Genomic DNA, 8,064 nt, shown 5'->3' on the forward strand with positions numbered 1-8,064 from the left:
AAGAACCCGTGTGCAGACTGGGAGAGCATCTACACAGGGGTGATGGGCCACATTAAAGCTGCTGTGGCAACAGCGGATGATGCGGATAAAAAAACAAGTGGTGTCAATGCTCTGGCAGTGCACAAAGCAATGACTGAGCACCTACACATTTACTGAGGTCTCGGACAAGGCCACGGTAATCTGCAACGGCAGCTGTGGCTATCTGCAACTCTAAACAGCGGCACCTCTCACGGCCACTAACGGCACTGGTGCAAAATGCGACACTGCCCGGCAAGAAATCTCCACACTTGTCACCCTTCTCATTCTAGACATCCTGGCTGAATCTCAGTGTTTTCTGCCTGTAACAGAACAAAATATGATTCAGAGACTCACGCTTCAGTGCATGAAGCTTCTCTGAGGATGATGACCTTCCTCTTGATGAAAGAGCACATGGTGAACCAGGGATGCTCTAGTTGTGCAGGTTTTCGATGCCCACAGTGCCTTTGCTCTTTCTCTCTGAGAAAGCAAGGGAGCCCTCGGTTTCTTCTGGAAGCCACTGCCACTTCTGGTTTTCCATTAAATTCCTCGGCCAGGTCAATCTGCACAAGGCCGCACATAAGTCTTTAAAACTGCAAAATCTTACATTGGAATTTCTGTAGAAGCAAAAAACCGTTTTCAATAGGCCAACCCAGGCATCCTTTTTTAAAGGTAGGGTACTCATTTTGGCTGGTTGTTCATATTTACAAGTGGAAAAAGTGCTAAAAAGACGGGACAAGAAAGGACACAGACCCCCCCAATGGCACTGTCCAATAACCAATGTGTTTTATTCTTCCAGTCAGCACATATATACTGCACCAGTAACGCAGTGAAAGAAAAAAAAAAACAGACTCAGCCTGCGCAGAGGAAATAAATGTGATCAATGGAATGGCAATTCCATGTCCTTCAGAAGCTCGGCAAATCGAAGGAGGCTTACACTTATTCCTTGCGCTATTCTTGATACGATAAGATGAGTGCGTCTCATTTCAGAAACTTATATCCACAATAGTGGCAAGGCATGTGTAAGCCTACCCTTGATTTCCCTGCTTCCGAAGGAATAGAATTGCTGTCCTATTGATTGATGCCTCTGCACAGGCTGAGCCTTCACTTCTTTTTTTGTTTCCTTGCGTTAGTGGTGCAGTATATAAATGCAGACTGGAAAATCAACACATCTGGTTGTTAATCAAAGCTGTGATCTCCTTTCTTGCTCCATCTTATAAGCGCTGCTTTCCACTCATAAAATGTCTTATAGGTAAGGCTCTGCAATTACACCTTTATTTTATTTTTTCTGAACTACCCCGATCCGCCCAATGTTGCACATGACCTTGACGATGCATGATTACTCTCTACCGTATATGAGAAAAGTACTAAGGTCATTTCAGCACAGCCACAACTCTAACTGCACAGGGAAGCAACATTACTGTATGCCCTGGAAGCTTCCTCAATGAAAAAGCTTAACACGAACTGCAACTGCGCAACTAAATTGAAAGATATGTCAAAATACCTCTGTAATACACTATGCACAACAACAATAGAAGGAGATGAGCCAACAATGAGACAAGTCTCATCTCCTTCTATGGTAGTTATGAATTTTGTGTATTCAAGAAAGCATGTAGCAGTTATTCCAGCAACAAGTATTCATAAAAAATTATCTTATTAAAAAGTACTGACACAAAATTTTACATCTCGCTTTTTCCTGTTGAAATAATCACTCTATGACACGCTAATCACGACTGGAAATCTTGTTTGCTAGAGCACACAACGATGAATCATTTGGACACATATTTTATAGCACCTAGTCGCAATTTCGGTTTCAGAGAGTGCTGAGAGAGGTGGGTCTAGCGTGGTTTGTAAACACAGCTGGCCACATGAACGCACAAAACAGCAACGCACTCACAATGCATGCCGCAGATTGTGACTGCACGTCAGCACCGCGTTGACAACTGCTGGTTAGAGCGCACATAAGGGTCATGGCAGCCTGCACAAACTCGTGATGTAGATGCTGTTGGTTTTATACCACCAAGTGATTTCACAAAGCTCCATTTTGCGCCCAGTTGCATGGCACACACTTTAAAATTTATTCTAAATATGTTCTAGGCTATATTAATTATCGATATTTTGTAGATGATGTGCGTGTGTGTGTCAACACAATCTATCATACAAGTTATATCAGCTTCAAATTTGTGTCAGTGCTCTTTAATACATAACCCTTTGTCCCATCTTTTTATATTACAGTCAGTATACCACTCAACCAATCAGGTGTATATGAGCTGTGCCACTGTAAAATCCAGAATGTGCCACATCATAGAGCTCAGCCAAATGTATAGAGTGACCTTAGTTTCATGCTGAACAGCCATTTGGTTTGTTTTTTGTGCTTCTACTTGCCACCAAGGCATGTGCACTCTGGCCTATGTAATACTTTCTGTATGAAAGTATCATTTCACAGATAACTCAGTCTGAAGTTACACAAATGTATTAAGTGCCACTTGCTACAACCACCCCTCCATGTAACAGCAGAATGACCGATTCTCCAATACACAACTTGTCCCACAAGAAGAGGCAACACTGACAGTGGCACATTCTGCTGGTTTTTTCAGAATGTGAAATATGTCTTCTAACAATCAAAAGCTAATCTTCAAGTCACATTGTGTGACAGAAGCGTGCGTCTCCCTCTCCCCCCCTCACAGAAAACAGCATATTAAAAGGAACTGAGCCACACAGCTTAAGATGAACGGGATGCAGGGCTTAGCGAGGTGAGTCGGCTGACAATGAAACGTCCAATTATGCTGACAACATAACTTCCCACATAGCGAGCACTGCCAGAACGCTCACTAGGAGTGAAACAAAAGCTTGTCCAGAAACTTTTACCATGCTCTCAAAGCCACACACATTTGAAGTTGTGTAAATGTGCATATGCAGTCTCTGAGGTCAAATACTATTATTTTTGTCACATTACGCATTACTCGAGCACATCGATAGCATTTAACAGTATCACGGTATATTGTTAAAACACACCAGCTGTATTATGAATAAAACTTTAGAGCTTTCATTATTTTATTTTGAAATGACATTCATCTGTTGAAAAGGTTAATCAGTCACTCAAAAGTAAGAGGCTTGTACCGATTCCTGCACTGCACCTATTTTAAGCGATCTTTATCATAGGTGACAAAGTGACAATAAACATTGCTTTGTTTGAAAACACTCTCACGACAACACGTAGAGAAAGCACCTTCCCACACACGATTATACACTGTGCGTAATGTCGTAGCCACTAGACAATGTCTACCCACCTATCGGAAGCATGAAATCTTCACATTAAGTGGCAACAGCTCCTCCTGCTGATCTTTTTCTGTGAATTTTTTCCAAATATCACACCTTCTTTAGGAGATGAAAAATCCTTCAGGTGTTGCTGGAGCCAATGTTTCAACACGTGGTCTTGTCTTCTTCATGATAGCAACTACCTTGAAGACGAGACCACTTCTTGAAACGTTGGCTCCAGTGACACCCCGCGTTCAAGCATTTTCCACCTCCTCAGCTTCCCATCTCCCCATGAACTACTTTCTTGAGGACTGATTCATCCTGAATGGATTTCGTTGTTGTAATATAAGCAGTTCAATTATTTTTCCTCGTTTTTTCACTATCGACAACTATACTTCATCTCACAAGCTCGTTGCAGCAATGTGGAAGCTATGAGGTGTAAGCAAGCCACATGCTTATGAAGCAAAACATAGCTCTACATACAACTGCCTTAGAATTGGCAAGGTCGAGACGTTCGCATTTGTTTGGCACATGCTACGTCAGAGCGATATGTGACACACTAATCCCACTTTGCACGTACGTCCTAGGACTAATTATTAAAGAGGTAACTGCTGGTGATTGTGATTATAAAGCGACGTGGCCGCATCCATCAGATGTGACCACCTGCTTTGATCCGATCTCATGATTGCTACTTGCCCACTATCTTGACATCAAAAAATAAACTACCCAATCAGCTATCACTTTGTGTCATCTCATGCTGAGGACAAAGCATAAGGTAAGTTTTGTTTTTATTATTGAGATCAGGTGCTTGTTCGCTCACACCTGCTAAGAATTTGAGAGTGTATCTTTGAAACAATGCAAAATATTCGCAAACACATTGCTGTTGAAGTGCCAGGACACAAATATAAATCAAATAAAGCATCACTTTAGACATTATGGGCACAGTGCACAATGACGAGTTGAAAATTTGACTCAGAAGGCACCCGCTTCAAGCGATGCCGCAATGCTTTGTTTTTTCCTGTGCTGCCATATGCTGGCTTTACTTGCCAACAAGTGCCTTTAGACAAAATGGAATGCAACAGCCAGCACAGCACGGATGAATACATTATGAAGATTTTAACTTTTCCTATTGGCTAAGCAGTCTCCACAGCAGTGCGACCACTTGTGAGATGGGAGTATATTTACCTGATATTTCTGAGTTATATATATACCTTTAAAAAACAAAGCGAATTTAAGGGATCATTTTCTTCGTTAGACACAACATAGAGACAACCAACAGACAATCATCCAAGGAAGAATAGGAGACATCATTTGTAGTAATTATGATATAAATGTCAAGAATTAAGATCATGTGCCATGTGATATGTGATACCAGCAAGAAAAAAAAAAAGGATGTTCCACATTCGCCGCCATGGCTACGAGCGGCATTGGCTAACACTCTCAGGTTTAAATACACAGATATACCCATAAAGTGTACGGGAGGACGACCATTGTCGTACCTTATTTGGTAAAGGATCGGACACATTACTTCAACATTGCAGGTTCATTCAGTCCCTGATGGTGGCAAGTTGTCCATTCATCCCTTTAATTTCTTCACATTTATATCATATTACTACAAATAACATCCCCAATGCTTCCCTTGCCTTGGTTGTCTGTTGGTAGTCATTAATGTTAGATATACATGTAATACTGGTGTCACACGAGCAATTTAATGCGATCAGGGGCGATACGAATTAGGCTCGATCAGGATCAGGCGCTGCTACACGGTCATGTCTAATCGCGATCAGGCCCGATCAAGATCAAGACCATCACGATCTGCGCATCGAGATCTGGCTCAGATCGCGATTGGAATTGTCTGTACCAAACTCAATCCAGATTAGTTTGGTCCGTGTAGCAGCGATGATTTTTGATCGCGATCAAGAAATCCGATCTGGATCGACCTTGATCACGATCAAAAGTGCACGTGTGACACCGATATTAGACACAGAAGCATCCTATATGCAGCTTGATATTTTTTCAAAAAAGAACTCAAACCATGGTGACGTTGCCCTCAATGAGACTTGTCAGTGTGGTGAGGAATGGGAATATGTTTAAAAAATGCTCAAGCAAGTGGCAACTGAGCATGCAGCGGGCTTTTGTTAAAGGGGTGGTGCCATAAAATTTGCGGCTTGCACATTCCTTGTGGCAAACATTTCTTAGTGCTCCATGAAACATGATGCATGCTCCAAAATCAATATATTCCTGATAAATAATGTAATGCCGCCTTATTTATGCGAATGACTTTGGGTTTCTGGGTGCCGAGTTAAACACTGATGTCACTGTGTAGGAAGTTTGAACACCTGGGCCCACAAAGCTGCAACACACGCAAGCAACTGTCCGGACGCCTTCAACACTTGCTAAAATTTTCTCATAGAGAACATTAGTGTACGGCATTCCAGAATATGCAGAGGTGTTTGTGGAATACCAGGTTACTGGACAACGGTGTCGACATCTTGTGACTTTTTGTGCAACCACAATTATAGGCGCGTTTCTTTGTCTTCGCTGAGTGACCACGGTGAAAAATTTTTTCCAAAGGCAACGCATTCAGTACTACACCGTTGCCGAGAATTTACTCCGGCAGAGAAGTAGAACACACTAGGTTCTTGCAACAACAAGCCGCCTCTCTCGCGATGCCACGGTGCATGCACCCTTCCCCCAGCGGAATAGTTACGAAACGTCTCTTCACCTCGGTGGCTTTTCTTCTGGCGATACCGGTTGTCCCGGCCCCTAACAAACGGCTGAGGGCAGCACATTAAAATTGAAAAGGCGGATTCGGTGCTTGCCTGGTTTATCTTCCTGCTGCCAGGTGGCCCTACTTATTTAGCCTGGCACGTTTACGGCTACGGTAACCCGGTATGCTAATGCAAAGCGTGCGAACAAACTAACATTCTGTATTGTCACTGGTTCGCGTGATGATGTGAAGCACTTTGCAAAATACGAGCATGCTTGGCTAGTTCGGCAACACGCTGAGAAAAATGAGTGAGTGTAGGTTCGTAGCCGGCACTCTCTTGGCTTTCTCGGTGCAACAGTGCTGTGGGTCACCGCTAATTACACGTCACTAAATCTTTCGTTACACTTCCTACACAGTGACGTCTGCGTCAGACGCACTAGCATTGGGCCTCGATTTCAAGAACTTGGGCACACTTTGGAAGCAAATTAAAATATATTATAAACATTTGCTGTGTCCAACACTTCGTGCAGGGTGTCCTTGCATACAGAGAAAGCCTACAGCAGCAGGCTTTTTATAGCCTGAAAATTTGGTGGCACCACCCCTTTAAGTGTTCAGTGTAGTAGTTTGTTCTGTCGAAGAGCATGTTTTATATTCACCATCTATTTTGATTAGTACTGTAGCATTACATACGCAAGAATAGCATACCACAAAAGCCAGCTGCTATAGCTATACAAACACAGATGCTGTAGTCCAAATAAGATACGGAGAGAAGGGAGACTTGTAACAGTGCTGGTCCTGTCATTACGTGTCCTATTTCTTTTCATGTCCCGTTTGCGCTAAAACACGCGCCTGATGAGCTAACTAGCCTTATCAGAGAATCTTCTGCCTCGTCAGTATACATCCTTTCATCAGCAAGCACACAGGACTATGCTAATTATACCACTGGTAGCTTAAGGTATACAATTGCATGCTGACAGTACATTCATGTGTAACAGCAACACTGGCAGAATATGAAGTCTGCATGCCAGTTTCATGACTGTCCGATGTGAAACGTGGATGCTCATTGGTACAATATTACTAACAAGCAAAGGTGATGCACACGCATACACACAGACAGCACGAACATCTCTACACTCGAGGCACGGTCCAGGTTACTGTTTCATCAAAAACTACGTTTAACTAACTCAAGCCACAGTTAAATTGCATAATAAACATTTCATGAATTTCTGCTTATTACCACCACTTCGACGCTAGGCAAGCAGAAATAAGCCAAGGTGCAAGTTATATCGCAGACGAACGTGAACACGATGTTGACAAACTGTAAATCGCGTTGCAGATTTTAACAACGATGCAACGCAAGTGCCGCTCACTACAATACACATAACAAAAATCGATCATCATACACATGCATATTCTCTCGGTTGTTACATATTTGCTTCCGTACGACCGTGCCAATGCGCCATGGCTCTGCTCAAACGAGCGTCGTCAAGGCGAATCGGTAACGCGCACAATGTCGGTCACCATAGAGGTGCGTAAGGCTGAGTCTTTACAACGTTTCGTCCGTATGCGGTAACACAGCCTTGCACTAAGTTGCATACTTTGCAAAATATCCTGTGCCACTTACCTTTAGCTTCTTTCATGCAGCGGTGCAGTAGGCAGCCACGGGAGTCGGCCATCACATGCGGAGTCTTCCGCCGATTCCTTGAACAGCTCGTACTTGACCGAAGCTCCAAGAACCACGAGAATTGCGCGCAAGCTTTACACATTGCACAAACGATGGACGGCGCTTTCGCACACGAAATTAATGCTTTTGCCTTGAAGTTCCAGTGGACGTAACGAGACGCCGAGCGTGACAACACAAAGAAAGATAGCATTTGGCTTTGGCTGTGGATGGATTTGACTTACATTCTTCTTTTCTTTAAAAAAGAGAGAAAACAAAACCATCGATGAGTTCAATTAAACAGTGAATGCATATTATTAGGCAGAATAGTATAAAAATAAACTACCAACTTATCTTGAAAAACATTTTCTACGGCGCAAGTCAAATACTCTTTCAGCAGATCTGTATTTTTTGTTGTTGT

Source organism: Rhipicephalus sanguineus, chromosome 10, assembly GCF_013339695.2.
Source record: "Rhipicephalus sanguineus isolate Rsan-2018 chromosome 10, BIME_Rsan_1.4, whole genome shotgun sequence".
Lineage (NCBI taxonomy): Eukaryota > Metazoa > Arthropoda > Arachnida > Ixodida > Ixodidae > Rhipicephalus > Rhipicephalus sanguineus.